General features: G+C 38.4%; 1 protein-coding gene across 1 annotated transcript in view; it reads right to left on the minus strand.

Moving 5' to 3' along the window:
* TAFA1 (TAFA chemokine like family member 1) overlaps positions 1-15,366 on the minus strand; it is a 781,657-nt gene that overhangs the window by 625,965 nt on the left and 140,326 nt on the right. Inside the window, exon 3 of the mRNA XM_082344862.1 lies at positions 113-275. The gene's annotated coding sequence lies outside the window, so the exon portion shown is untranslated. The remainder of the gene's footprint in view (positions 1-112; positions 276-15,366) is intronic.

A 15,366-nucleotide genomic window follows, 5' to 3' on the forward strand; every position in this document is an offset into this window, starting at 1 on the left:
TGCATCTGGCTTCTTTCTCCCACTCTCATGTGCTTTGATCCAGCATGTACCCGCAACCAATATAAATCAAAACAAAAGATGTCTTGCGGTGTTCCCGCTGAGACAAAGGTACCTTTGAATACAGGTCTTCCCATTAACCCAGAGATGAGAGGGGAAATGTCAATTCCTCCAACAGGGCTCCTTCCTTTGATATCAGGGTGGTGTATATGCCAAAAGCTCTGTACTCTGCAGGTTTCGGGGGGCAGGGAGGACTTCAATCGAGTCACCAGAGATCCCTAAATAATGCAAAGCAAAGAGAGACAAGGAGGTGGTGAGAATGTTAATTTCTTAAGCTTGTATTTCTCTCCCATCAGAGTGGATAATCATCTTTTTGAAAATGCCCTTTTGTCATATTTATGATGGTGACACATCCATTATGAATACAGTAGCTCATTTGCAATATGACCTGACAAATACTGATGTGTTCTAGGCTACATTTAATTTCAAGGTAACTAAAATCATATGTGTTTCTTAGTAACCGGGAGGGGTTCTGATCACATGAGGCTTAAAATAGTAGGGTCCTTTATGACTCGTCCTTCATAGTGAATCTACCAATCGGGACCTGGACAGGTGTTGAGGGAGGAGCTGGAGGAGTGGTCAGCTGAGTCAATTTGACCTTGAGGTCAATAGGATCTCACTCTCAAGCTGAGGTTCATAGATACATTGTTGGAGGGGAGCTGGCTGAGTTAGTCACAAACAGTTTCTTAACTGATATCCATTGACCATCTCCTCCAGCTAAATAATAGGGTTACAGATCCACAGCTCCTGGGACTCAGAATATAAAAGCCTATTTGTGGAGACCCTCAAAGGCCCAAGTCCCAGCATCCAAGAGTCAAATATATGTTTCATTTACTGAGACTGTGGGTCTAAGAGAAAAGAGCAGATCCTGCCCAGAGCTATTTATGTTCTAGTTGGCTCCCTAAATTCTAAGCACCTGAGAAGGCAATTCTTAAGTGATATTACAAGATAACACAGATTTAGAGGGCAAAAGAATTATCATAGTCAGGACAGTGTTTTTAATAAGTTTCGAAACCATTGTGAGTCCTAAAGTTAATTTAGTAGCCCAAGACAAACAGTTCCTTTTAGAATAGAATAGACTAGATCAGAGTGCTTTCCTTTCAGTTAAGTAAATTGTTAGGATTGAGTATTGTTTTCTGAAAGTTTAGCTTCATTTATCTATGTTTATGTGTGTGCGTATTAGGTCGTAATGTAGAATGGAATTTTTTGCTGTGGTTCAAGGTCCAAAAGATTGATATTCACCATATTAGTAGACAGTGTCTATTCAGTGCAGAGCTTACAACCTGGGGACTCGCAGGATACATATGGCCCATTAGGAGTGAGTGAATTGGGAGTTTTATTATTGTTGTTGTTATTTTGTTCTGTGGTTCACAAAAAGAGGTTGTGAAAAAATATGAGTTGATGGCCAGCAGTTAAGTCAGGAAATTTTATCTTTTAAAAAGACAAATTTTTCAGTTTCTCTTCAAATACTAGAATATCTAGAAATAATGAATCTGAATTGTCACAGGCCGGGATAGTCCAAGTAAATTGTTTTCCCCAAAATGAAAAATCTGATAGGCAAGTCAAGTGGATCCATTTCTATAATATTTTCTATCCCTGGGTCCTTTGACTTGACAATGAATTTTTATCTGCCGTATGCTCCTGCCTCAACCTACATTTCTGGCCTTATCACTCACCCATCTTCTGTTCTAGCCAAATTAGAGAGTTAACTTGTCCAAGGATAGTTCCCACCATCCTCTGACTGTGGCACTCTCTCCTCCCCAGCCCCTCTGTCAATTGAATGAAACCTTTACCAAAGCCCAATTTAACTATATAGACCTTCCAGAAAGTCTTTCTGCCTCTTTCTTTATCTCTGGTAGTTCCTATCCCTGAATTCCACTAGTATATTGTACTTCTTTACTGGTCTTGCAGTACTCATCATTCTCTAAAATATATCATCCTTATTTATCATCATCTGTCTCTCTGAGTAGGTCATGAGCTCGCTGAATGCAGAAACCATGTCACATTTGTCTCTGCTTTCCCATCTCATTGCTCAGACCAGTGAATTGCATAAAGCAGATACTCAATAGTTGTTTGACAAATTGAATTACAAAGACTTCAACATAAGGTTATTAGTTGCAGCATTGTTTGATATAGCAAAAAATTGAAAACAATCCAACTGTCCATCAGTTGAGTTTGAATAAATCAGCTATGCCACCTCTATAAAATGGAATATTCTAAGGCTATGGAAAATGATTTAGATCTATTTTTGGTGACGTAGAAAGATGTTCAGGACATAATACTAAGTAAGAAAGCAATTGACAGAACCATAGAGAGAGCATTATCCAAATAATTTTTAAATAGACATTTCTAGGTATAGAAAAGATCTGAAAGGATATTCATTCACCTCACAGATGTTTCCTGAATGCCTACTATGAGTTAATGACTATTCTAAGAGCTGTATGTATAAGAGTAAACAAAGTGAAATGTCTATGCATGTGGAGTTAGCATTCTACTAGGGGAGGGGATAGAGAGAAAAAGCTGTATTTAAGATAATAATAAGTGGAACAAAGAGAAGTAAAACAGGAATACTGAATAAAGAGTGATAGGGCTGGTGCAGGGAACATTTCAATATTATTTAAGGTGTTTAAGAAACACCTCTCTGATGAGAAATTATTTCCCCAGAAACCTGAAATAAAACAATAAGTCATGTAGGTTTCTGGAGGAAGAGGATTCCAGGCAGAGGGAACAGCAAGTGTAAAGGTCCCGAGGTACAGTGTACTTGGTGTGGCAGGATAGAGTAAGTAAAAGGAGAGAAGGTAGGAGACGAGATAAGCAAATTAATGGGAAACCATGTTATGCAATGCCCTCTAAGGGAGTTTGACTTTTATTCTGAGTAGAGTGAAAAGACTGGTAGGCTTTCGAAAAATTATCAAGAAATTGGTAATGGACATATTAAGTTTGAGATGCCTATAGGCGTTCCAAATGGGAGGTAGAAAGTTGGATGCATGATCTAGAGTTCAAGAGTGAATTCTAGGCTGGTTTTATAGATTTAGACTGGTATTTAATTCCATTTTCTAGTTAGGTGAAACTACCTTGAAAATAAGTGTAGAAGGCAAAGAGGTCTGAGGACTGAGCCATATATTATTTTGTCATTTAGGGAATGAAAGCTTAAGAGAGTCCAGCAAAACTTAGAAGGAGGGACCATTGAGCAAAGAGATAAAGGAAAGAGATATGTGAAGGAAGCCTAGTGGCAAAAGTATATCCTCAAAGAGGAGGATGAGATAAATTCTATCAAATTCTGCTCAAAGGTTGAATAAGAGGAGGACTGAGAAAAGGCCATTGAATTTTGTGACATGAAGATCACTGATGACCTGAATAAAAGCAATATTGGAAGAATGGTAGGGACGAAAGTCAGAGTAAATTAGGATTTCAAGAGAGAAGGGGAGGCAGGGCTGACAGTGAGTTTATACAACTCTTTCAAAGCCCTTTCAAAATTAAGGAATATCAGACAAATTGAGACTCATTCTAGAAATCAACTGGCCTCTTCTCCACAAAAATGTCAATGTCATAAAAGATAAAGAAAGGCTGAGGAAATGTTCCAGATTAAAAGAAACCAAAGAGTCATATCCATTAAATTCTATACATGATTCTTGATTGAACCCCGGATCAGGGGAAAATTGTTATACTGAACATTATTGAAAAAAATGACAAAATTTGAATACGGATTGCATTTTAAATCAAGATATTGTATTAATGCTAAACTTCCCAAATTTCATCATAGAATTGTAGTTATGTAATGGAATGTACTTGCTCTTAGAAAATATATCAGAAAATGATTCAGAAGAACACAGTAAATATATATACATCTATGTGTGTGTGTGTGTGTGTATATATATATATATATATATATATATATATATAAAATAATAGATTTATATATAGGCAGGATATAGAAAAATATATATATAAAATCTAGATGAGGGGTACATAGAAGTCCTCTGTATTATTCTTACAAACTTTCTGTAAATTTGAAATTATTTTGTAATAAAACTTTTTGAAAATGTTATAGTGGTTATTTCTGAGAAATGAAATAATGGATTTTATTCTATCTCCTTATCTCTATTTTCTTTTTCAACAGCAGAGATCAGTTATTTTAAAACGTAAGTATTTTTAATGACATTTAAAGTATTTAAGAAAACGTTATCAGTTAACTTTATCGACCACTCAAAAGGGCAGTGTTTTAATGAACTGAGCAAATACTTACTTCATGAGACATATTTATCAGATTTTTTGAAGTTATAGAACAAGATTTACAACAGATCTCTACTGATGAGATTATACACCCACATATGATACCTTGTGGGCCAATGTTCACTTCTCAAGAAAAAGGAAGTTAATACATTGGGATATTGCTTTAAGTATTTTAATGTTAGTTATAATGATAATGCACTAAAATGAATTAATAATTTTGAATTTTTCTTGACTGAATTGCCAGAGGTTTCTTTAGGGCTTAAATTATTATTTCTATGTTTTATGTGTTGGCTTTACCATCACAGAGGAGAAATATGAAAAAGCAATTAACTATATCCTCCAGTCTCCCTGAGAAATTGCTGTAGGGAATCTGTGAAAGAAGGGGTAGAGTTAGCATTATCACAGAAGATCTGTTTAATCAGATTCTCACTCTGGGGAAAATCTGGTTTAACACCCCATGGCTATCAGAACAAGCTTGCCATTATCACGTAACAGATTTGTGGTGGAAACTCAATAGCCATTTGTTGATTAATTGTCAAGAAAGGGAAGAAAGTTTATATCAGAGACAACTTGACTTTGCAAGATCTAGCAAGGTTACCATCAACTCTCACCGACTTAGAGTTTAAAATATTGGCCATAGTGTTAGGAGGCTGAGTGGAATTTTTTAAAATGTCAATCCATCTAACAAGAAGGATAAGATAAGTTTGTTGACCACAAGCCTAAGAGCACTTTATTGACTTAACAGCCAAGTAAGAAACAAAAATGAGGGCGAGAAAAAGTAACCAGTTAAAGAAGGTAGAGTGACAGTATTTTGCTATCAAGATTTGTAATTCTTGATAGCAAAATAGCAACTGAACTAAGTTATTTAAATCAAGCCTTTAAAAATAATTATAGAGAAATATTTTTAGAATTATTATAGGTATTTTTGAAGGTGTTTAATAATATATATGTGTTAGTGCCTGTATCTCAATTTCAGTTTCTGGCAACATGGTAGACTAAATAATCTAACTGACTCTCGACTAAAAGTAAGTAAAAGTAAATAAAAATATGAATATCTATTTTACTGCTTTGACAAATTGGCAAGAATGTAAGAATTCTCCAGAGACCTAAAGTTAAGGGAAAACAGGAGTCCAACATGGTAAGCAGAGGACCAGAGCTCACCTTTACCCCAAGGGCAACTTCTGAACCCAGATAACTCTGAACTTCACTTTTCATGGCCTCACAGAGAGTGAAGACATAAGAAAAATCTCTCAGAGTGGGAAGCCTACTAGGAGATTCCACACATTAACCTGAGCTAGAAAATTACACCGTCAGCAAGCAAACTAGAAATAAAACTGTACCTCTCAGGAGTAGAAAATAAAATTAGCCATCTAAACCTTGTTTCTGGATGAAAGCCAGGAGGAAATATCTAAAAATTAAAAAGAAAAGTGCACACATATACAAAAAAAAATTAAGTTTCCATAAAGGATAGACAGTTGAAATATGTACATCTTTAAAAGATAGCATTTGCAATAGCACCAACAAATGAATCTAACCAAAGTTGCACAAGACCTTAACAACATCAAAAACCTGTGAAACTCTATGGAAACATATTAAATAAGAGCTAAATAAATGTAAAGATGTACCATGGTTCATAGACGGGAAGACTCAGTATTATAAAAATATTGCTTCTCCCCAGATTGATCCATATATTCAATCTGAATAGTTTTTACTTTGAAATTTGGCAAAAAATTATACGATTTAAACAGAGGACAAAGAACAAAAATAGTCAAAACATCCCATAACAGGAAATGTATAGAGAAGATATTTGCTTTACCAGGTATTAAGAGTTATAAAAATCTAATATTTAAGATAAAGTGGTATTGGTCCAGGGATAGATGAATAGACTGGTGGAAATGAGTGGAGAACTCAGAAATATATCCACACACCTATGGAAGTTCGATTGACAGACTAGTGGGAAACGGGATTTTTCTATAAATAGTTCTGAAACAAAATTGACTCCGAACTAAAGCAAGACAATTCCATAGGAATTAAAGACCTAAATGTGAACAGCAAGAGTATAACAATTTTAGAAGGCAAAATAAAAAACATCTTCACCATTCTGTCCAAGGAATTCTCCATTTTTTCTGGAGTTGATCTGTAGTGGAGATAGATTTCTTAAACACGATAGAAGTAGAAACCACAAAGAGAGTTAAGTTCAATTACATTAAAATTAAGAGCATCTGTTCATTTAAAACACCATGTGGTAGAGACTTGAGTATTCCCAAATATCAGTGTGGGAGTATTCTACACTTCCCAGCCTCCTTTGGGGCCGAATGATGAGATGCAATTTGGACAGGAGTGACAGAAGCCACTTCCAGGCCTTGCACTTAGAAATAACCTACAGAGTCCTCAGCTTTCCTTCCTTTGCCATGTGTTTTCTAAGGCACAGCTTCAAGAGAGGACCATCGACTAACATCAGCCTTTGTTATCCACTGAGGTTCAAGGTTTATTTGTTACTCCGGTTTAGCCTATGCTATACTGATTAATAAAAGCCATAGATAAAATGATAACTACAAAGTGGAGAAGCCATTTTCAGTACATCTACTTGACAAAATATGAGCATCCAATACATTTTTTAAGTTCTATGAATTCATAAGAAAAGGATAAACATCTCAATAGAAAAATGGGCAAAAGATTTGAACAACCTCCTTCATAATGGTCAATAACCACATGAAAAGATAGCCATTCTCTAGTAAATGAGAAAATGTTACCTCACCGTTTTCACTCCCATCAGTAGGACAAAAATTTTTGAAGTCTGGGGACTTCCCTGGTGGCGCAGTGGTTGAGAATCCACCTGCCAATGCAGGGGACATGGGTTCGAGCCCTTGTCCGGGAGGATCCCACATGCTGTGGAGCAACTAAGCCCATGCGCCACAACTCCTGAGCCTGCGCTCTAGAGCCCACGAGCCACAACTACTGAAGCCCGTGTGCCTAGAGCCCGTGCTCTGCAACAAGTGAAGCCAATGCCATGAGAAGCCTGTGCACTGCAACAAAGAGTAGCCTCGTGGGGAGACCTTCAAGATGGCGGAAGAGTAAGACATGGATATCACCTTCCTCCCCACAAATACAACAGAAATACATCTACATGTGGAACAACTCCTAAAGGACACCTACTGAATGCTGGCAGAAGACCTCAGACTTCCCAAAAGGCAAGAAACTCCCCACGCACCTGGGTAGGGCAAAAGAAAAAAGAAAAAGCAGAGACAAAAGAATAGGGATGGGACCTGCACCAGTGGGAGGGAGCTGTGAAGGAGGGAAGGTTTCCACGCACTAGGAAGCCCCTTCACGGGCGGAGACTGCAGGTGGTGGAGGGGGGAAGCTTCAGAGCCACGGAGGAGAGCGCAGCCACAGGGGTGCGGAAGGCAAAGCGGAGAGATTCCCGCACAGAGGCTCGGTGCCAACCAGCACTCACCAGCCCGAGAGGCTTGTCTGCTGAACCGCCGAGATGGGTGGGGGCTGGGAGCTGAGGTTCCGGCTTCAGAGGTCAGGTCCCAGGGAGAGAACTGGGGTTGGCGGCGTGAACACAGCCTGAAGGAGGCTAGTGCGCCACAGCTAGCCGGGACGGAGTCCAGGGAAAAGGTCTGGAGCTGCCAAAGAGGCAAGAGATGTTTTCTTGCCTCTTTGTTTCATGGTGTGCGAGGAGAGGGGATTCAGAGTGCCGCCTAAACGAGCTCCAGAGATGGGCGTGCGCCGCGGCTATCAGCGCGGACCCCAGAGACGGGCATGAGATGCTAAGGCTGCTGCTGCCGCCACCAAGAAGCCTGTGTGCGAGCACAGGTCACTCTCCACACCTCCTGTCCCGGGAGCCTGTGCAGCCCGCCACTGCCAGGGTCCCGTGATCCGGGGACAACTTCCCCGGAAGAACGCACGGCGCGCCTCAGGCTGGTGCAACGTCACGCCGGCCTCTGCCGCCGCAGGCTCGCCCCGCATCCGTACCCCTCCCTCCCCCCGGCCTGAGTGAGCCAGAGCCCCCGAAGCAGCTGCTCCTTTAACCCCGTCCTGTCTGAGCGGGAACAGACGCCCTCAGGCGACCTACACGCAGAGGCGGGGCCACATCCAAAGCTGAACCCAGGGAGCTGTGCAAACAAAGAAGAGAAGGGAAATCTCTCCCAGCAGCGTCAGAAGCAGCGGATTAAATCTCCACAATCAACTTGATGTACCCTGCATCTGTAGAATACCTGAATAGACAAAGAACGAATCATCCCAAATTGAGGAGGTGGACTTTGGGAGCAAAGATATATATATTTTTTTCCCTTTTTCTCTTTTTGTGAGTGTGTATGTGAATGCTTCTGTGAGTAACTTTGTCTGTATAGCTTTGCTTTTACCATTTGTCCTAGGGTTCTGTCTGCCCGTTGTTTTTTTTTTTTAATATAGTTTTTAGCACTTCTTATCATTGGTGGATTTGTTTTTTGGTTTGGTTGCTCTCTTCTTTCTTTCTTTGTTTCTTTTTTTAATTACTTTTAAATTTTTTTATTTTTAATAATTGTTTTTTTATTTTTTATTTTAATAACTTTTTAATTTAATTTCCCTTCCTTCCTCCCTCCCTCCCTCCCTCCCTCCCTCCTCTCTCTCTCTCTCTCTCTCTTTCTTTCTTTCTTTCTCCCTTTTATTCTGAGCCATGTGGATGACAGGATCTTGGTCCTCCAGCTGGGTGTCAGGGCTGTGCCTCTGAGGTGGGAGAGCCGAGTTCAGGATGTAGGTCCACCAGAGACCTCCCAGCTCCACGTAATATAAAACAGCAAAAATCTCCCAGAGATCTCCATGTCAACGCCAAGACCCAGCTCCACTAACCAACCAGCAAGCTACAGTGCTGGACACCCTATGACAAACAACTAGCAAGACAGGAACACAACCCCACCCATTAGGAGAGAGGCTGCCTAAAATCATAATAAGGCCATAGACACTCCAAAACACACCACCGGAAGAGGACTTGCCCACCAGAAAGACAATATCCAGCCGCATCCACCAGAACACAGGCACTAGTCCCCTCCAACAGGAAGCTTACACAACCCACTGAAACAACCTTAGCCACTGGGGGCAGACACCAAAAACAATGGGAACTACGAACATGCAGCCTGCGAAAAGCAGACCCCAAACACAGTAAGTTAAGCAAAATGAGGAGACTGAGAAACACACAGCAGATGAAGGAGCAAGGTGAAAACCCACCAGACCAAACAAATGAAGAGGAAATAGGCAGTCTACCTGAAAAAGAATTCAGAGTAATGTTAGTAAAGATGATCCAAAATCTTGGAAATAGAATGTAGAAAATACAAGAAATGTTTAACAAGGACCTAGAAGAACTAAAGAGCAAACAAAGAATGATGAACAACACAATAACTGAAATTAAAAATTCTCTAGAAGGAATCAATAGCAGAATACTGAGGCAGAAGAACAGATAAGTGACCTGGAAGATAAAATAGTGGAAATAACTACTGCAGAGCAGAATAAAGAAAGAATGAAAAGAATTGAGGACAGTCTCAGAGACCTGTGGGACAACATTAAACGCACCAACATTTGAATTATAGGGGTCCCAGAAGAAGAGAAAAAGAAAGGGACTGAGAAAATATTTGAAGAGATTATAGTTGAAAACTTCCCTAATATGAGAAAGGAAATAGTTAATCAAGTCCAGGAAGTGCAGAGAGTCCCATAGAGGATAAATTCAAGGAGAAACACGCCACGACATATTAATCAAACTATAAAAAATTAAATACAAAGAAAAAATATTAAAAGCAGCAAGGGAAAAACAACAAATAACATACAAGGGAATCCCCATAAGGTTAACAGCTGATCTTTCAGCAGAAACTGTGCAAGCCAGAAGGGAGGGGGAGGACATATTTAAAGCGATGAAAGGGAAAAACCTACAACCAAGATTACTCTACCCGACAAGGATCTCATTTAGATTCAACAGAGAAATTAAAACCTTTACAGACAAGCAAAAGCTAAGAGAATTCAGCACCACCAAACCAGCTTCACAACAAATGCTAAAGGAACTTCTCTAGGCAGGAAACACAAGAGAAGGAAAAGACCCACAATAACAAACCACAAATAATTAAGAAAATGGTAATAGGAACATAAATACCGATAATTAACGTAAATGTAAATGGATTAAATGCTCCAACCAAAAGACCTAGACTGGCTGAATGGATACAAAAACAAGAGCCATACATATGCTGTCTACAAGAGACCCACTTCAGACCTAGGGACACATACAGACTGAAAGTGAGGGGATGGAAAAAGATATTCCGTGCAAATGGAAATCAAAAGAAAGCTGGAGTAGCAATTCTCATATCAGACAAAATAGACTTTAAAATAAAGACAATTACAAGAGACAAAGAAGGACACTACATAATGATCAAAGGATCAATCCAGGAAGAAGATATAACAATGGTAAATATTTATGCCCCAACATAGGAGTACCTCAATACATAAGGCAAATGGCTAACAGCCATAAAAGGGGAAATCGACAGTAACACAATCATAGTAGGGGACTTTAACACCCCACTTTCACCAATGGACAGATCATCCAAAATGAAAATAAATAAGGAAACACAAGCTTTAAATAATGCATTAAACAAGATGGACTTCATTGATATTTATAGGACATTCCATCCAAAAACAACAGAATACACTTGCTTCTCAAGTGCTCATGGAACATTCTCCAGGAGAGATCATATCTTGGGTCACAAATCAAGCCTTGGTAAATTTAAGAAAATTGAAATCGTATCAAGTATCTTTTCCAACCACAATGCTATAAGGGTAGGTATCAATTACAGGAAAAAATCTGTAAAAAATACAAACACATGGAGGCTAAACAATACACTACTTAATAACCAAGAGATCACTGAAGAAATCAAAGATGAAATCAAAAAATACCTAGAAACAAATGACAGTGAAAATACGACGACCCAAAACCTATAGGATGCAGCAAAAGCAGTTCTAAGAGGGAAGTTTATAGCAATGCAATCCTACCTTAAGAAACAGGAAACAACTCAAATAAACAACCTAACCTTGCACCTAAAGCAATTAGAGAAAGAAGAACAAAAAATACCCCAAAGTTAGCAGAAGGAAAGAAATCATAAAGATCAGATCAGAAATAAATGAAAAAGAAATGAAGGAAACGATAGCAAAGATCAATAAAACTAAAAGCTGGCTCTTTGAGAAGATAAACAAAATTGATAAACCATTAGCCAGACTCATCAAGAAAAAAAGGGAGAAGGCTCAAATCAATAGAATTAGAAATGAAAACGGAGAAGTAACAACTGACACTGCAGAGATACAAATGATCATGAGAGATTACTACAAGCAACTATATGCCAATAAAATGGACAACCTGGAAGAAATGGACAAATTCTTAGAAAGGTATAACCTTCTGAGACTGAACCAGGAAGAAACAGAAAGTATAGACAGACCCATCACAAGCACTGAAATTGAACCTGTGATTAAATCTTCCAACAAACAAAAGCCCAGGACCAGATGGCTTCACAGGTGAATTCTATCAACTATTTAGAGAAGAGCTAACACCTATCCTTCTCAAACTCTTCCAAAATATAGCAGAGGAAGGAACACTCCAAAACTCATTCTACGAGGCCACCATCACCCTGATATCAAAACCAGACAAAGATGTCACAAAGAAAGAAAACTACAGCCAATATCACTGAGGAACATGGATGCAAAAATCCTCAACAAAATACTAGCAAACAGAATCCAACAGCATATTAAAAGGTTCATACACCATGATCAAGTGGGATTTATCCCAGGAATGCAAGGATTCTTCAATATATGCAAATCAATCAATGTGATACACTATATTAAGAAATTGAAGAATAAAAACCATATGATCATCTCAATAAATGCAGAAAAAGCTTTCGACAAGATTCAACACCCACTTATGATAAAAATCCTCCAGAAAGTAGGCATAGAGGGAACATATCTCAACATAATAAAGGCCATATATGACAAACCCACAGCCAACATCATTCTCAATGGTGAAAAACTGAAACCATTTCCACTAAGATCAGGAACAAACAAGGTTGCCCACTCTCACCACTGTTATTCAACATTGTTTTGGAAGTTTTAGCCACAGCAATCAGAGAAGATAAAGAAATAAAAGGAATCCAAATTGGAAAAGAAGAAGTAAAGCTGTCACTGTTTGCAGATGACATGATACTATACATAGAGAATCCTAAACATGCTACCAGAAAACTACTAGAGCTAGTCAATGAATTTGGTAAAGTAGCAGGATACAAAATTAATGCACAGAAATCTCTTGCATTCCTTTACACTAATGATGAAAAATCTGAAAGAGAAATTAAAGAAACACTCCCATTTACCACTGCAACAAAAAGAATAAAATACCTAGGAATAAACCTACCTAAGGAGACAAAAAACTTGTATGCAGAAAACTATAAGACACTGATGAAAGAAATTAAAGATGATACAAACAGATGGAGAAATATACCATGTTCTTGGATTGGAAGAATCAGCATTGTGAAAATGACTATACTACCCAAAGCAATCTACAGATTCAATGCAATCCCTATCAAACTACCAATGGCATTTTTCACAGAACTATAACAAAAAATTTCACAGTTTGTATGGAAATACAAACAACCCTGCAGAGCCAAAGCAATCTTGAGAAAGAAAAACGGAGCTGGAGGAATCAGGCTCCCTGACTTCAGACTATACTACAGAGCTACAGTAATCAAGACAGTATGGTACTGGCACAAAAACAGAAATGTAGATCAATGGAACAGGATAGAAAGCCCAGAGATAAACCCACACACATATGGTCACCTTATCTTTGATAAAGGAGGCAAGAATATACAATGGAGAAAAGACAGCCTCTTCAGTAAGTGGTGCTGGGAAAGCTGGACAACTACATGTAAAAGAATGACATTAGAACACTCCCGAACACCATATACAAAAATAAACTCTAAATGGATTAAAGGCCTAAATGTAAGGCCAGACACTATAAAACTCTTAGAGGAAAACATGGGCAGAACAGTCTACGACATAAATCACAGCAAGATCCTTTTTGACCCACCTCCTAGAGGAATGGAAATAAAAACAAAAATAAACAAATGGGACCTAATGAAACTTATAAAAGCTTTTGCACAGCAAAGGAGACCATAAACAAGACGAAAAGACAACCCTCAGAATGGGAGAAAATATTTGCAAACAAAGCAACTGACAAAGGATTAATCTCCAAAATTTACAAGCAGCTCATGCAGCTCAATATCAAAAAAACAAACAACCCAATCCAAAAATGGGCAGAAGACCTAAATAGACACTTCTCCATAGAAGATATACAGATTGCCAACAAACACATGAAAGGATGCTCAACATCACTAATCATTAGAGAAATGCAAATCAAAACTACAATGAGGTATCACCTCACACTGGTCAGAATGGCCATCATCAAAAAATCTACAAACAATAAATGCTGGAGAGGGTGTGGAGAAAAGGGAACCCTCTTGCACTGTTGGTGGGAATGTAAATTGATACAGCCACTATGGAGAACAGTATGGAGGTTCCTTAAAAAACTAAAAATAGAACTACCATACGACCCAGCAATCCCACTACATATACCATGAGAAAACCATAATTCAAAAAGAGTCATGTACCACAATGTTCATTGCAACTCTATTTACAATAGCCAGGACATGGAAGCAACCTAAGTGTCCATCAACTGATGAATGGATAAAGAAGATGTGGCACATATATACAATGGAATATTACTCAGCCATAAAATGAAACAAAATCGAGTTATTTGTAGTGAGGTGGATGGACCTAGAGTCTGCCATACAGAGTGAAGTAAGTCAGATAGAGAAAAACAAATATTGTATGCTAACACATATATATGGAATCTAAAAAATAAAAGAAAATGGTTATGAAGAATCTAGGGGCAGGACGGGAATAAAGACGTAGACCTACTAGAGAATGGACTTGAGGACATGGGGGTGGGAAGGGTAAGCTGGGACAAAGTGAGAGAGTGGCATGGACATATATACACTACCAAATGTCAAATCGATAGCTAGTGGGAAGCAGCCGCATAGCACAGGGTGATCAGCTCAGTGCTTTCTGACCACCCAGAGGGGCTGGATAGGGAGGGTGGGATGGACATGCAAGAGGGAAGAGATATGGGAACATATGTATATGTATAGCTGATTCACTTTGTTATAAAGCAGAAACTAACACACCATTGTAAAGCAATTATACTCCAATAAAGATGTTAAAAAAATAAAATTCACAAAAAAAACACTGTAGCCCCCACTCTCAGCAACTAGAGAAAACCCGCATGCAGCAGCGAAGACCCAATGCAGCCAAAAAAATTAAATAAATGAATAAATAAATAAATTTTTAAAAAATGTTTGAAGTCTGACCCTACCTAGTGTTAACAGAAATATGGAACATAGGAATTGTTATTCACTGCTAATGGAAGTAAAAATCAACACAACTACTTTGGAAAACATCTTAGCAATGCATAATAAAGGTTAAGGAGCTCATACTCTTCCACCCAGTAATTCTCCCCTTGTTTATGTACTCTAAGCTGGTGCTGCCCAATAGAACTTTGATGATGATGGAAATATTCTATAATCTTTTTGTCCAATATGGTAGTCACTTGCCCCATGTGGCTACTGAGCACTTTAAATGTGGCTAGTGTGACAAAGGACCTGGATATTTTAATTAATTTTAATCTTAATCAAAATATTCACTTGTGCTAATGTATTTAAGAGCACAGGTCTAGGTAAAGAAAAAAAAAAAAAAGAACTGGGCCACTTACATTTCTGGGAAGAAAGAGTAGAGACAGTTTTTCTTATTCCTCCCACTAAGTTTAACTAAATTTCTGGGGGGATTAGGGGAGGAGATATGTATGACTCTACACAGTAAAGACAAGGCAAAGTGGCTGGGATCTAGGGATCTTATTAAGAAGATCAAAAGACAAACTAAATATATAGGCAGAAAATATTCACAAACCATATATCCAACAAAGGTCAGGTATTCAGAATATTTAAAGAACTGTTAAAGCACAAC

Source organism: Balaenoptera borealis (genome assembly GCF_965194805.1).
Source record: "Balaenoptera borealis genome assembly, chromosome: 12".
In the NCBI taxonomy this organism is placed as follows: Eukaryota; Metazoa; Chordata; class Mammalia; order Artiodactyla; family Balaenopteridae; genus Balaenoptera; species Balaenoptera borealis.